We start from the raw sequence: 17,410 nt of genomic DNA, 5'->3' as shown, positions 1-17,410 counted from the left end.
TAGACTCCTGACCCAAACTATTTACCTTCTTATCTCACTTTCTCCCTTTTACATGACGTCATGTTGATGTCAACATCACTGCTATGAAATAATCTTCTGTGATACTCAATTGATACCATATCGATATCATATAAGATTGAGCTTAATTTTATGTGATACTCCATCGGTATATATTGATACACTATCAGTATCATATAGAATTGATCTTTTTTTAAGAAATAAAAATAAAATAATTAAGAGAAAATTATTAAAATCACAATGTTATTTATTAAATTCTGAATTAGTAAATATATTCTTTGTGATACTCTATCGGTATATTGATACTAGAGGCTGTTTTCAAGGCTTGAACCCGTGACCTCCTGGTCACATGACAACAATTTTAACAGTTACTCCAAGGCTCCAGCAAAGCTTGCTGCAGAGGGGGGAGCGTCTACCTCCTCTCCCAAGCCTGATGAATGGGAAATGATCTTCATTGGTAACTAATCACCTTTGGGTAGAAGCATGGTAACAAAAAGAAGAACGTCAGCCTTGAGGGGCCCCAGAACGCTAAAAGGTGGGGGAATAAGAGTTGTCACGATAGAAAAGAGAAAAAAATCAATGACTATAAGGAACCAACGACTATGCTTGTACGTAGTTACTTTTAAATAAATCCACTAAAATGAATATTTTTGTCATAATTAGTGAAATAAAGTTACATTTTGTTTTGTTCCCTTTTGATCATCTCACTTTGATTTTACTTGATTCATATTGATTAGACATATTTTTAAATTAATTTATTTAAAAATTTTTAAAACTTCAAATTTGAGTATTATTACTAATTTATTTAATTATTTAATATTAAAGATAGTATATGATAAAAATAATAAAACTTTCTTGATTTGTTATGATGCATACATAAAAAAAAAATTAATATAGAAGACAAATATAATGAAACAACGGAGTATCTCATTTCTTCATTTCATTATTAGCCAAATATATTTCAATTTCAAAATAATTTTGAACTATTTCTCAACCAACTTTATTTTTAAGAAAATGGTCAAATATATTTTTAATTATTTAAAATTGATCAGTTTTATCATCCGTTATGTTTTTGGGCTAAAAAAATCTAATTGTTACATGTTTTTTTGCTCAAAATTCCCTCAAAGTATCAAAATAGCTCAAAAATATTCTTCCTACAAATAGTTACTACAAAACAAAGAGAAATAAATCATTTTTCTTTGAACTATTCAAAATATCATAGTTTTTCCCTTGTTCTTTTAAAAATATGATTAAGGGTGGCGAATTAAATGTGTGAAACATATGATAACATACAACACAATAAATAGTATAAAGACTTTCTATTTTAACAAATAAAAATGATGATATTGTTGTAAAATTAGACTAAATTAACAATTTAATAATGAAAGAGAGAGTAAATAGGAGAACAGAAGAAGAAGCAAAGCAGAGAAATTGCAGTGTATCAATATTTTTGTTCTTCACAATCATCTATTGCCAATTCATGGCAATGTATATATAGAAGATTAGTGTTAGTAAATGATTAGTGGGTTGCCCACTTTTAGTGGGCCCCACTTTAATATAATATGTGGTGGACATTCCACTTATATGTGGACACTCCACTTAACACTCCCCCTTGGATGTCCACGTGTAATGTGTTTACATAAAAACACTTTACAAGAAATAATATACTAAGTTATTCTGATGTTGTGTCTACATATCTGATAATACGCCTTGATTGCTGCCTCATTAAAAACCTTACCAGGAAAACCCAATGGGACAAAACCTTGGTGAAGGAAAAAAGAGTGCAGCGCGTATTTACTCCCCCTGATGAAAGCTTCATTTGATATTTTGGAGACGGCGCATTCCAACCTTATGCCTTAGCTTCTCAAAAGTTGATGTTGGTAATGCCTTTGTGAATAAATCTGCAAGATTATCACTTGAACGAACTTGTTGTACATCAATTTCACCATTCTTCTGAAGATCATGTGTGAAGAATAATTTTGGTGAAATGTGTTTCGTTCTGTCTCCTTTTATGAAGCCACCTTTCAATTGAGCTATACACGCGGCATTGTCTTCGAATATAATTGTGGGTATTTTAACATTATTTTCTAGACCACATCTTTCTTTGATGAACTGTATCATCGATCTCAACCACACACATTCTCTACTTGCTTCATGAATTGCTATTATTTCAGCATGATTTGAAGAAGTAGCAACAATGGACTGTTTTGTAGATCGCCATGATATAGCAGTCCCTCCGTGTGTAAACAGATAACCTGTCTGAGATCGAGCTTTATGTGGGTCTGATAAATAACCTGCATCTGCATAACCAATAAGGTCTGTGCAACCTTTGTTAGTATAAAACAAACCCATATCAATAGTACCCTTCAGGTATCGCAAAATATGTTTGATACCGTTCCAATGCCTTCGCGTTGGGGATGAACTATACCTTGCTAGCAAATTAACAGAAAATGTTATATCAGGCCTAGTTACGTTAGCAAGATACATAAGTGCACCAATAGCACTAAGATATGGTACTTCAGGACCAAGAATTTCTTCATCCTCTCTTGGAGGTCGAAATTGATCTTTTTCCACTTCAAGTGATCGAACAACCATTGGAGTACTTAATGGATGTGCTTTGTCCATGTAAAATCTTTTTAAGATTTTCTCAGTGTAGGCAGATTGATGGACAAAAACTCCATCTGCTAAATGTTCAATTTGCAGACCTAGACAAAGTTTTGTCTTTCCAAGGTCTTTCATTTCAAATTCTTTCTTTAGATATTCAATTGCCTTTTGGACCTCTTCAGGGGTTCCAATGAGATTTATGTCATCAACATAAACGGCGAGTATAACAAACTCTGATTCCGTTTTCTTAATAAAAACACATGAACAAATAACATCATTAATATAGCCTTCATTTATTAAATACTCACTTAGGCGATTATACCACATGCGCCCTGATTGTTTCAAACCATATAATGATCTTTGTAGTTTTATTGAGTACATTTCCCGAGACTTTTTACATGTTTCAGGCAATTTTAATCCATCTGGAATTTTCATGTAAATTTCATTATCAAGTGAACCATAAAGGTAAGCTGTAACTACATCCATTAGATGTATTTCAAGATTTTTATGTACAGCTAAACTGATGAGATATCGAAAAGTTATTCCATCCATAACTGGTGAATATGTTTCTTCATAATTGACTCCGGATCTTTGAGAGAATCCTTGTGCAACAAGGCGTGCCTTATATCTTACAATTTCATTTTTCTCATTTCATTTTCTAACAAAACCCCATTTATAACCAACTGGTTTTACACCTTCAGGGGTTTGGACTACAGGTCCAAAAACCTCACGTTTAGCAAGTGAGTCTAATTCTGATTGAATTGCCTTTTGCCATTCTGGCCAATCATATCTACGTCGACAATCTTCGACGGATTTAGGTTCAAGACTTTCACTATCTTGCATGAGATTAATTGCAACATTATATGCAAAAACATTATCCACCATAATTTTTGATCGATCTAAATTTATCTCATCACCGGTAGAACTTATTGAAAGTTCTTCATTCACTCGAGTCTCGGGTTCACTGATTTCTTCAGGAATATCAGGATTACTCAAACCTTGACCTTCTTCAGGAAGTTCGTGTGTAGTATCATCTTTATTATTTTTTACGCTTCTTTTTCTAGGATTTTTATCCTTTGAACCCAACGGTCTACCACGCTTCTGGCGTGTTTGGGATTCAGAAGCTATGATACTTGTAGACGGTCCTTTTGGGACATCAATCCGGATAGGTACATTCTCTGCAGGGATATGTGACTTAGTTATCCGTTTTAAATCAGTAAATGCATCTGGCATTTGATTTGCTATTTTCTGCAAGTGGATGATCTTCTGGACCTCCTGTTCACATGTGCGGGTACGTGGATCAAAATGTGATAGTGATGAAACTTTCCACGCAATTTCTTTTTCTTTTTCGGGTTCCTTTTTCTCTCCCCCTAATGGTGGGAAAATTGTTTCATCAAACCGACAATCTGCATATCGAGCAGTGAATAAATCTCCAGTCAACGGTTCAAGGTATCGAATTATGGAGGGTGAGTCAAACCCAACATATATGCCCAACCTTCGTTGAGGGCCCATTTTTGTACGTTGTGGTAGTGCTACAGGCACATATACCGCACAACCAAAAATTCTTAAATGGGCTATATTTGGTTCATGACCAAATACTAATTGCGATGGAGAGTATTTATTATAATGTGTCGGTCTGAGACGGACAAGTGCTGCTGCATGTAAGATAGCATGACCCCAAACAGTAATTGGCAATTTTGTTTTCATTAGTATAGGTCTTGCTATCAATTGTAGGCGCTTAATAAATGACTCTGCAAGGCCATTTTGAGTATGAACATGAGCAACATGATGTTCAATTTTTATCCCAATTGATAAGCAATAATCATTAAATGCTTGGGATGTAAATTCTCCAGCATTATCAAGGCGAATGGCCTTAATTGGATAATCTGGGAATTGCGCCCTTAATCTTATTATTTGTGCTAACAACTTTGCAAACGCTAGGTTGCGAGATGATAATAAGCACACATGAGACCATCTAGATGATGCATCTATTAGGACCATAAAATATCTAAACAATCCACTAGGTGGATGAATAGGTCCACATATATCTCCATGTATACGCTCTAAAAAGCCAGGAGATTCGATGCCAACCTTCAGGGTCGATGGTCTGACAATTAATTTGCCTTGATAACAAGCAGCACATGAAAATTCATCATTTGTAAGAATCTTCTGCTTCTTTAATGGATGTCCAGTTGAATTTTCAAGAATTCGTCTCATCATTATTGATCCAGGATGACCTATTCGATCATGCCATAGTACAAATATATTTGGATCAGTAAACTTCTGGTTTACGATCATATTTGCTTCAATTGCACTAATTTTTGCATAATATAGGCCAGATGACAGAGTTGGTAATTTTTCCAAAATATATTTCTGGCCTGAGACACTCTTGGTTATACCAAGATATTCAATATTCATTTCATTTAATGTCTCAACATGATATCCATTTCTGCGGATATCTTTAAAACTTAATAAGTTTCTTGGAGATTTAGAAGAAAATAATGCATCTTCTATAACAATTTTTGTTCCTTTAGACAGAATTATAGTAGCTCTTCCGGAGCCTTCAATCATTTTGGAATTGCCAGATATCGTAGTAACATTAGCTTTTCTTCTAAGCAAGTTGGAAAAATATTTCTCGTCTTTAAAAATAGCATGAGTTGTTCCACTATCAATTACACAAATATCTTCTTGATTGATCATTGATCCAAATAAAATTTGAGGCATTTCCATATTTTTCTTCAAAAAGAAAGAAAGTAAATATTATAATTAATACCTGATTTATTATACAAAGTTTTATTTCATTACATTGAGCTAGAAAAATATAAACATAATATTTAATACATACAACAACAAAGAGAATTATTTAAATATTATCGGGCTTATCAACATTCATATTTACTTCTGGAAAATTAAAGAAATCAGCTACATCCAGATGCATGGGCTCAATATTGTCCTCAGAGATAAAATTTATCTCTGGATTATTTTCTGTCCTTTTTAACGATGCCTGATATAGCTGAACCAAGCGTTTTGATGACCGGCAAATCCGCGACCAGTGCCCCACACCTCCACATCTATGACATATTGTTTCTGAATTATTCTTCGGTAAAGCTTCTCGCTTTTTACCCTGCCTTTTATATTGCTGGTTATTTCTCGGTGCCAGCCGAGCATCATGATTAAAATTTCTTCTTTGACTACGACCACGACCACGACTGGGGCCATGGCCTCTTTCTCGTTGGTTAGAATTTGCCTGATTCACTTCAGAGAGTGGCAAAGAACCAACTGGCCGACTATCATGATTTTTCATTAATAGTTTATTATGTCTTTCAGCAATAAGAAGGTGAGAAAGTAATTCAGAATATTTTTTAAAGCCTTTTTCGCGATATTGCTGCTGCAGGAGCATATTCGCGGGTGGAAATGTGGAGTATGTTTTTTCAAGTTTATCTTGTTCCGTGATTTCATCTCCGCATAAAGTTAACTGAGCTATAATTCTAAATAAAGCAGAATTATATTCAGTTATATTTTTAAAGTCCATCAGTCTCAAATTTAACCAGTCATAACGTGCTTGTGGAAGCATGACCAACTTCAGGTGGTCATACCTTTCTTTTAAATTTTTCCACAATTTCAAGGGATCTTTTAATGTAAGATATTGTAATTTAAGACCCTCGTCAAGATGGTGGCGGAGGAAAATCATAGCTTTTGCACGGTCTTGACTAGATGCCGTGTTATCATCTTTAATGGTGTCTGCCAGACCCATCGATTCAAGATGAATTTCGGCATCTAGTGCCCATGAGGAGTAATCTTTTCCAGAGATATCCAAAGCAACAAATTCAATTTTTGAAATATTTGCCATTATATGAAAAGAAAATTAAATAAAATTCTTACCACTTTTTGTTACCTTCAAAAATAAATAGCCGGAGCCTCGTGCTGATAACGTGTTGTAAAATGAGACTAAATTAACAATTTAATAATGAAAGAGAGAGTAAATAGGAGAACAGAAGAAGAAGCAAAGCAGAGAAATTGCAGTGTATCAATATTTTTGTTCTTCACAATCATCTATTGCCAATTCATGGCAATGTATATATAGAAGATTAGTGTTAGTAAATGATTAGTGCAGTTGTCACGGGGGTGATTTTTCTTTTCCTTCACAAGATCACAACCCGCGCGGCAGTCAACTTCGCAAGCTAACTTCAGCCAACCAACACACGTTTGACACAAGATTATATCAAACACAAAGGAAACACACTACAGCGGAAATACACAACAACAACACAAGCATGTACAGGCAAACTGCCCAACTTTTATATATAACTCTCCACAGTTTATACAAAAGAATCACCTCAAGGAGTTTGGAAGGCTAAGGAGCTTTTCTCACAAAACTCTTCCTAACCTTTGCCCATCCAAACTCCCTCTATATATATACAAAGCAGCCAGCAGCCTTAGCCAACTAGGGGAGGTGCTGGCACATGTGCCAGCACCTTACAAAGGGGTACAAGGGAAATACTAAACAATCAGCACGCCTGCCAGAGCCCATGCTGCGCCCATGCTGCGCCCATGTGCCCTGTCTGCACGCCTGTCTGCAAGTCTGTCTGCTGCACGCGCCCGCGCGCATCTGCAGCCCACGCTCCTGCCATTGGCCTGCCTTGCCTTGTCTTGCCTTGCCTTGCCTTGCCTTTGCCTCAGCTTTTGGCTTTGGCCCGCCCATGCCAACACGCATGTCGGCCAACGCCAACCCCACTGCTCACGCACATGCCCGCCTGGTGCCATGTGCCTTCATTGCCACTGACTTTGCCAAGCCTTGCCAACACTCAAGGCCCTTGGCCTTTGCTTGCCTGCCATGCCATAGGCATGTCTGCCGCGCATTGCTTTTCTGCCAACATCGGCCAGCTGACAAGGGGCAATGCACAAGCCCTTGCCACTGCCTTAGCCCCATACGCCTAGCTCAAACCTTAGGGTCTTACAAACCACCCCCACCCGTTGAACTCGACGTCCTCGTTGAGGCTGTTTTCAGGTAGTTCTCCAACTGATTGTCGAACTGCCAAAGTGACTTGGTTTTCTCCCAAGTAGCGTCGGCCTCCTGCTTACCCTTCCACTGTATAAGAAATTCTGTCCGCCTATTCTTCTTGACGCCCAACACCCGATGATCCAGTATCTTCTCAATTTGGGCATCAAACTGTGTGCGCACCACAGCCGGCGCCCGCTTTGCCTGGCTCCTATCCGGATCAGCATCATCATAAAATGGCTTCAGAAAACTCACATGGAAGGTTGGATGCAATTTCAACCTTTCAGGCAGCATCAACCTATAAGCAACTTCACCAACCTTTTGGACCACCTCAAAGGGTCCATCATACTTCGGAATTAACCCACGGTGCCTAAACTTACTTGTAATCTGCTTCCAGATTTGAGGTGTAAGTTTCAGCAACACCTTGTCACCAACACTGAATTCCAGCGACCTCCTGTGCTGATCAGCATACTTCTTCATACGTTTCTGGGCCTTGCGCAAACTGTCTTGCGCCTCAGCAAGCACTTCCTGCTTATCCCTGGCATATCTGTAGGCAGCAGGACACTTTCCCTGCCCTTTCTGCCTGGCAACATCTAGCGGAGTCATAGGCTGTCTGCCTAAGACCAACTCAAATGGGCTCATCTCTGTAGCTGACGACCTGTGCAAATTATAACAGAATTGTGCACTGTCCAGCAAGTCTACCCAGTTCCTTTGACTGGCCGTCACGAAGTGCCTCAAGTATTCTTCCAACAAGTGATTAATTCTTTCCGTCTGCCCATCAGTCTGAGGGTGATTCGCAGTTGAAAACTTCAGATCAGTCCCCATCATATTGAACAAAGCTGTCCAGAACCGACCTGTGAACCGTGTATCCCTATCACTGATGATATCTGCTGGCACACCAAAGAACTTAACCACATTTTTGAAGAACAAATCTGCAGCAACATCTGACGAACATACAACCGGAGCAGCAACAAAGACAGCATACTTTGAGAATCTGTCTACCACAACCATCACCGATGCCCTGCCATTTACCTTTGGGAATCCGCTGATAAAGTCCATCGAAACTGACAACCATGGCCTTTCCGGAATTGGAAGAGGCTGCAGCAAACCTGCTTCCTTCTTGCGTTCAGTTTTGTCCAGCTGACAAACCAAACAAGTTTTGACATACGCCTCTATGTCATCTTCCATCTTTGGCCAGAAATATCCACGCGACAGTAGTGCTAACATCCGCTCAACACCCGGATGTCCTGCCCACATTGTGTCATGCGCCTCTTTCAGCAACTCCTTGCGCAATCCACCGCCTAGAGGTACGACGATTCTCCCCCCTTTGAAATGGAGCAGATCGTCCTCGATCCAATACCTCCGCACTGTCCCGTCTTTCACTTGACTCATTAACTTAGCATATAATGAATCATTTGCCGCACACAGTCTAATTTTATCAACAAAATCAGACTCCAATCTGGAAATTGAATACATAGCAGCCAATACCTGCTTCCTACTCAGAGCATCAGCAACTTGGTTGAACTTTCCTGGCTTATGCTCCCACACAAAGTCATATTCTGCCAAGAACTCCTGCCAACGAGCCTGCTTGGGACTAAGTTTGGGTTGCGTATTGAAATAAGTATTAGCAACATTGTCCGTCCTGACAACAAACTTAGTTCCTAGCAGATACACACGCCACGTTTGCAAGCAGTGCACCACAGCAACCATCTCCTTCTCATGAGTAGAGTACCTCTGCTCAGCATCATTCAATTTCCTGCTTTCAAAGGCCACAGGGCGGCCTTCCTGCACAAGCACACCGCCTATAGCCTTATCTGATGCATCAGTATGCACCTCAAATGGTAACTCAAAGTCAGGCAGCTTCAATATGGGTTCTGAAGCAATGGCTGCCTTCAGCAACTCGAACGCCCCAACACATTTATCAGACCATGCCCACACTGCCTCCTTTTTCAGCAAATCAGTCAAGACAGCAACTTTCTTTGAGTAACCTGCAATGAATTTGCGATAATAATTGGACAACCCAAGGAAAGACCTCAAATCTTTCACATTCTGAGGTGCCTGCCAATCCACAATTGCCTGCACCTTCTTTGGATCCATCCTCACTTGATTCTGGCTCACCAAGTGACCAAGAAACTTAATTTCTTGCTGTGCAAATTCACATTTCTCCATCTTCACATAGAGTTTATATTGCCTCAGCCTAGACAATACTGTTTTTAGATGGCTAACATGTTCATCTAATGAGCGGCTATAAATCACAATGTCATCTAAGTAGACTACTACAAAGTCATCAAGATACTCAAATAAGACATTATTCATTAAATTGCAAAACGTTGCCGGGGCATTGGTTAGCCCAAACGGCATAACAAGAAATTCATATGAGCCATATCTAGTTACACATGTAGTTTTTGGCTCATCCCCCTCTGCTATCCTAACCTGCCAATAGCCAGACCTCAAATCCAGCTTGGTGAACCATTTTGCCTTGCTCAGCCTGTCGATCAAATCCTGCACCAACGGAACAGGGTACTTGTTCTTCACAGTCACCTTGTTCAATGCCCTGTAATCAACACACATCCTCATCGTTCCATCCTGTTTTTTCTGAAACAAAACAGGAGCACCATAAGGAGCTTTTGAAGGTTGAATCAGCCCAGCATCCAGCAGCTCATTCAATTGCTTCCTCAGTTCAGCAAGCTCCTTAGGGGCCATACGATAGGGTGCCTGTGCAGGCGCAATCGATCCTGGCAGCAATTCGATCTTGTGATCAATATCCCTTTTGGGTGGCAGCATTTTTGGCAATTCTGGGGGCATCACATCTTTGAAATCCCCCAAAACTGCTGCCACACAATTAGGCACAATCAGCTTCACATCAGGCTTTGCCTCCACCGCAGCAACAAGGTAAGTCAGTTCACCTCGCTTGAGTCCCTTTTCAACAGTCATAGCAGATACCACGGGTTCCTTGATTTTGCACATTTTCTCCGCCACAACATGCGGATGTACAGCCTTGATAAACCCAGCCATCCGTTCCTGCATCACCATTACTCCATCCAAATGTGCCATTGGGACAAAGCAATTCTTTCGCAGAAAGTCGATTCCAAGGATCATGTCGAAATCCCCCACTTTAATATAATATGTGGTGGACATTCCACTTATATGTGGACACTCCACTTAACAGACATCTATTTTAACAAATAAAAATGATGACAGAGAACTTTTTTTCCATCCGATTCCTTATACATTAGGGATGACTTATTGCTAATATCACGTACCTTTTCTTACGTAATTATTAAAAAAATATTTTACATCAATAATACAGTAATTAATTTATTTTACTAACTCTAAGCATAATATGATAAATGAAATCAAATTGAAATATATAGGGCTGTTCACAGTTTTGGTTAAAATCAAAACCAAATCGAAAATTTAATTAAACCAAATAAAAAACCCGACATTTGGTTTGGTTTGGTTTTAAATTTGAAAAACCGATAATATTTGGTTTGGTTATGATTATAGTAAAAAATAACCGAATAAATAACCGAACCAAACCGATAATTATATACATAAAATTTATAATTATTTATATGTATAATATTAGCTTTTCATAAATAATTAAAGATATTTTATACCTTTTAATTATTAATTTAATTTTAATCTACTTATTTTTAAGGCCCATGTCTTAAAAGAATATGTCCAAGTCCAACAATTCAAGTCCAACTCTAAATTCTAATAAGTCGTAAGCACTAAACAGCATATGTCCAAGTCCAACAATTCAAGCCCAACTTTTGATTATATTATGAATTCTCTAGTTAGTTTAGTTTAAATGTGTAATTTTTTTATTTTAATGGACAAAGTTGTTTGTATTTTGGAACCTCTGTTTGACTTGTTCTTTTAAATCTAAACTGCGTTGCAAGTTTGGACCACCTGATTTGCTATCAGCATGTCTTTCCCTCAATATGCAGTAAAGTTCGCCCTTGTGGGCTGTAAGGAAAAAAGAGATTCATAAGAAATTTGAAGAATGTAGAGAGAGAATATTTGAATTATTTAGGCTAGTCATAAATCGAATAACCGAACCAAACCGAACCAAATCGATAATAACCAACCCGGTGGTTATTATTTTACTTGATTTGGTTATGGTTTTAGACATTTAAAAATTAATTAAATTGGTTTGGTTATGATTTTAATCAATAACCGACCCAAATCGAACCATGAACACCCCTAGAAATATACCTTGGTACATTATATTACTTATCCTAGTTTTAAGTGATCCCAACTCCCAAGTTTAACTCGAGTCTATTATAATAAGTTTTGAAACGAAAGAGTAAAATTAAATATTGAGTTGAAAAATTAATGCAGGTAATTAAATGTTATATAAGATAAGAAATCAGCATTATATGAAAATTGTCATTTAACACAGTCAAATTAATCTCATAATCTTATAAATTTTCGCTCAGGTCTTTAATTATAATTAAAAGCACCAGTCCCATACTTTAAATGAAGGGGCAAATTGCCCTATTTCAAATAATTCAAAACATAATTGAATTTTTTTTCCCTATTTTCAAGCAACTGATAGTACGAAAGGTATTTATGAGTTCTTTTGATAGTTGTAGTACATTTTTTAGCAAAAATGAAAAAAAGAAAAAAAAAACCATAGTAGTAAGTGCATTTTAAGTAAAAATATGTTATAGAGAATAAAATTGATCCCTTTAAAATTTTTTGGAGATTTTGTCCCTTTTAATTAGGGAATTTTAAATGTGTATTTTTGTATCCGTTGTTGTCCAATTAAAGGATAGTAGTCATGCCCATTTTTTTGGGTACAAAATCCCGGAGTTAGAAGCTAAAATGATCGCTCAATTTTGAGTAACTGATTATCATACTCACTCAACTTTGTTTTGTTTTTTGAAAATCTATCACCTATGTCAAATTATCTTAATTTTGGGTAATTAATTTTTATTTTGTAATGTCTCAATTTTTTAAAAAATTATTTTTCTGTGAGAAATGATCATTTTATTCTTCTCCTTAGTGTTTTTATATTTTGTTTGTGATGTGAAGATGATTGACACGGCTCCCAATGTGATTATAGCGATTTGGGACTTGAGTGGGAATTTTATTAAAATAGTTGACTTTGGTCAACATATTGAGATTCGAGCATCGGATGGAAATTTCATCAATTTTGTTGCGTCCGAAACGTCGAATTTGGTCTAGTTAAGTGTTGTGAGAAAATTGAGTCACAAGTGACAAAAATGTCTCTAATTAAAAAAAGGTGACATATTGATCAAGACCAAGTCAAATCATTTACTAATTAAGGGATTAAGTTAAATGGGGTGAAGTGTAATTTTAAAACTTGTTAAACTATTAAAAAATACAAACTTTTCTAATAGGACCCCCAACTAACCCATTTCAAATCAGTCTCCTCTTTCAAAAAAAAAAAAAACCGTTCATCTTCCTCTCCAAAGAACTCCGTCCTCTCTTCTCCAAAGTTCTTCAAGTTTTCTCTTCATCCTCATCTTCATCTTCTTCGTCTCGCGCTTTGCTCTTCATCTTCATCGTCTTCTTCTTTTGTCCTCGACATTGTCATCGTGACAGAGATAAAATGTTCTCCAAATAGTTAGAATTTTGAGTTTGAGTTTTCATGGTTTTAAAAAATATATATGCATCTTGTGTGTATGCTATGTTTATTGTTTCTCCAAATATTTCATAGTTTATTATTGTATTTTTTTTTTGCCCTAATACATTATATTCATTATTATGATGGTGTGTCATTGATGAAAATCTGAAGAAATAAATGATGTATGAATAACATAATAGAAAAAATAAGAGTAAAAAGGTGTATAGTTGCTGCAACAATTTCAAATTTTGTTTGATATTTTTCAATACACGAGGTACTTTGTTGTTACCGTCCTCTCGGCTGTTGAAGAAAAATCATTCGTTGCTTAATAAATTGCAAAAATTTAAGTAGTTGATGAACCAATCGCTTAAATTGCTGCAACAAATTTCTTAACTTGCAACCTTAAGTTGTCGCAATAACTTAAGTAATTGATGAAGCAATTGCTTAAATTGCTTCATTAAATACCTTAAGTTGATGCGACAACTTAAGTTGTTGATGAAGCAATTGCTTAAGTTGATGTAGTAACTTTCTTGAGTTGCAATTATTTAAGTTGCTGCAACAAGTTGTTGTAGCAGCTTAAGTAGTTGATGAAGCAACTCTTACGTTGCTATTGAGAATTTCTTAAGGTGTTGCAGTAGCAACTACTGAAATTGTTACACTAAATTCTTTATTCTTTAAGTTGCATTTAGAATTTAGCTACTTTCTTAAATTGCTACCTTAAGTTGTTGTTGTTGCTGCATCTGCTTAACTTATTTCTGCATAAACTCCTTAATTTGATGTAGCAAATCACTCATTTGAAAGAAATATGAAATTATGTATTGTAGTTTGTTTTTCTATTTTATGAAAGAATTAGTTATGCTAATATATGTGCTTTATCTCATATGTGTAGATAAGATGACTCGACCAAAAAGAAAACTTTCTTTAAGCAATACTCTCCGAAAATCTAGAAGAATAAGCACACAATTCCAAAGAGAGGCAGCAGCAACAGCAACAAAAGCAGCAGAAGCACAAGCATCTACTAATAAATTAACTTTGTTGGTTGATGCCACAATGGTAGATGGTGAGGCAGCCTCAAGCCCCAGGCAATCAGATGAGGGTTCTGAGGCTCAACAACAATTAACAATGGATATATTTGATTGTTCTTCAAAACAACAAGAAGAAAATATATGTGATAAGCCTGAATCTTCTTCAAAACAAGCATGCAAATCAGAAGATGTTGTGTTGGCTGAAAGAAGAACAAAATTTCATCATGATATCAATGTCTTTTCTGCCTCTACTGTTGATTCCCCTCCTAACAGTCCTTCAACAAAAGCCTTTGTTATGACAATTAAATATTCAGACTATGGCTTGCAGACTGTGATGGAAAATTAGCCCTATGATTTAAAAGGTGATATCGTTGTTAGATCAGGTATGGAAAAATCTTTCAAAGATTTTAAAAAGATTATTGTGGAAAAAAAATTTAGAAAAATATTTTCGATCTAGTATATTTGGGAAGTTTTTGAACATAGATGAGGGAGTAGTTCCACATTTTCAAACGAGCTTGACGTACCAACTTCTTCAACAAAAGATAATTAGTGATGAACAAAAAACTATTTGGATAAATTATTGTGGCATGCCAGTTTGTTTCGGCATGAAAGAATTTACAATAATAACAGGCTTAAACTGTTATTATACTCTTAGTGTTGCTACTAGGTTGGAGAAGGTATCCAAGAGTTCTAAGTTTGTTGAGAAGTGTAAGAAACTGCTTAAGTTAACTGGAAAAAACTTTAGAGAGAAGGATTTGGTTGTCCTTCTAAACTCCGAAGAGGTTTCAAAAAGTTGCAAAAAGTCACTATGCTTACTCTGATTTGTGCACAATATTTTTTGTACACGCGATTCAAGCACAAGAATTTATATTGAGTGGATTGAATTTTGTGCCGACGCAAAGTATTTCATGCCCATTCATGGGGCCATGAAAGCTTCATACTCACCATTGAGTATCTGTTGAAGGATTTGAACCCAACAAGGAAAGACACCAATCTTTATGGCTTTCCTTGGGTTTTTACGGTAAACTTTGTTCAGTAATTTTTATTTTTATTAATATTTAGTTTATTATTTATTATTTTTATATCTAGTGATATTATTTTATATAGGCTTGGGCATTTGAAGCTATTCCCCATCTTCAGACTCAATTTAAAACGTTATCTGATGAAGAAACTTATCCGAGAATTCTTAGATGGCTTAATGCAAAGAAAAATATTTTTGTTAAAATTGATGATTTGTTTGCTTCCTCATCTAACTCGATGAGCCTCATTTTATATTTATGTACCCTTAAAATTTACTTTGACAGACTACTAAATAATTTAATTGTTAATTGATTATGTCAATCATATTAAATAATAAATAAAGTACTTTTTATGTATTATAGTACTTCGACTTGAGTTTGGTGATAATTTTGTACAATTACATAGTAATTTATTCGTAACAGACGATAAACCAAATAATTACACAAGTAGTCAACTTTAATTTTTTACTTCTTGAGATTTTAATCAGCAAGTGAAGCAATTGTTGAAGCAAACTGTCTAGTTATGTAGATATTTCTCAACAAGTAAAATAGTTGATGAAGCAGACTAAATACTTGCTAATATATTTCTCAGCAAATTCAATGGTTGCTGAATTATACTACCTACTTGCTGAGAAAGTCCACAACAAGTACTATAGTTGCTGCAACAGCTGCTTACTTGTTTAGGATTCAACAATCTCACAAGCAACTTTTTGAGAACTAAAACATTCATTAAGAAGATTTTTTAACATCAATATTACATATAAATTTAAAAAATTTCACTAACAACAAATAGTAGTTACGATTCAAATCTATTCCTATGGAGCATTTCGCTTCGAGCATGTTGTTTTTTTATGCCCAATCCTTTTACATATGGAATATTTATATTTTTTGGTTGGAATTGACTCTCCGGTTTCTTTTCGTCTCTTCTTGGCCCTTCTTTCCATCTTGTCTGGCTCAACATGTGGAGAATATATTTCCCTCTCTAAAATTTTTATTAGAATTTCCCAAGTATCTTCGGATGGCATGGATTTAATTTCTTTCAAATATACAAAATGTATGTCTCCACCTTGTAATATGAAGATGAGTACTCATAAATGTGCCTTCCATAATCATCACCATATTGATATCGAAGAACTTTCATAGCATGTGGACACAGTATTTTATCAAGATGAAAACCTCTACAGGTGCAAGATTTGCATCACAAATTAACCGTTGCAACTGCATTGTGATCGATGACAATGTACTCGTAGTTGCCAGTTTAATGAATCAATAGCTTGTTCCCCAAATTAGCATTTTTTGTAATTTTTTGTTTTATCTTAAGAACAAAAATGGTTGATGTATTGATGAACATGTTGCGCCTCTCATAAAAAATTTCTTCATATCTTTGATTTATTTCATCAAAAAGAGCAGTAATGAAATATTCTCTTTCATCAAGAAACATTGCGTTAATCGACTCAGCAATGTTTGACGTCATAATTTTGTACCTATAAAAATCACAGTCAAAATTGTTAGTTAAATTAAAATTACTGAAATATATTATACAAAGCGGCAGTTTCAGTAGTTGTTGTATTTGTTTCACAATTGTAGTACTTGTTTCATGTATCTGATGTAGCAATTGCTGCAATTATTATAAATTTAACTGTTTCAGTAGTTTACCTATTTTCCGAAAAAAATGTTCTGCTCCATCTTTGAAATCTAACATGTTCCAAATGTGCGATGACCCCCGAAATCATATCCCTTGTTTGATTGAAGTGATCATTGAATTCATCTATGTTATATGTTTTTGCCGCTTTATAAGAGGTAGACAACTTTTCCATTGTTAAAGTTATTTCAGATGTTTTATACGAGGTGCCTCATGCAACAACCATGATGAGTCAAAGGAAACACAATTTCAACCATCTTTTTAATACTTGGATGTTTGTCAGAAATTATGCACAATTCTGGGGTATCATTCACAAAGCTGCTCATTTGTTCGAAAAAGTATCGATAGGAGGCATCACACTTAATGTCCACTACACAAAATGCCACCAAAAAAATATGATCCTCTGCATCTTGTGCGATGGTAGATAATAACACTCCTCCGTACTTACTACTCAAGAATGTCCCATCCACAGCGATGACTTTTCAAATATATTGAAAATCATGA

The sequence above is a fragment of the Solanum dulcamara genome, chromosome 3 (assembly GCF_947179165.1).
Source record: "Solanum dulcamara chromosome 3, daSolDulc1.2, whole genome shotgun sequence".
NCBI classification, from domain to species: domain Eukaryota; kingdom Viridiplantae; phylum Streptophyta; class Magnoliopsida; order Solanales; family Solanaceae; genus Solanum; species Solanum dulcamara.
This window is presented reverse-complemented; position numbering follows the sequence as displayed.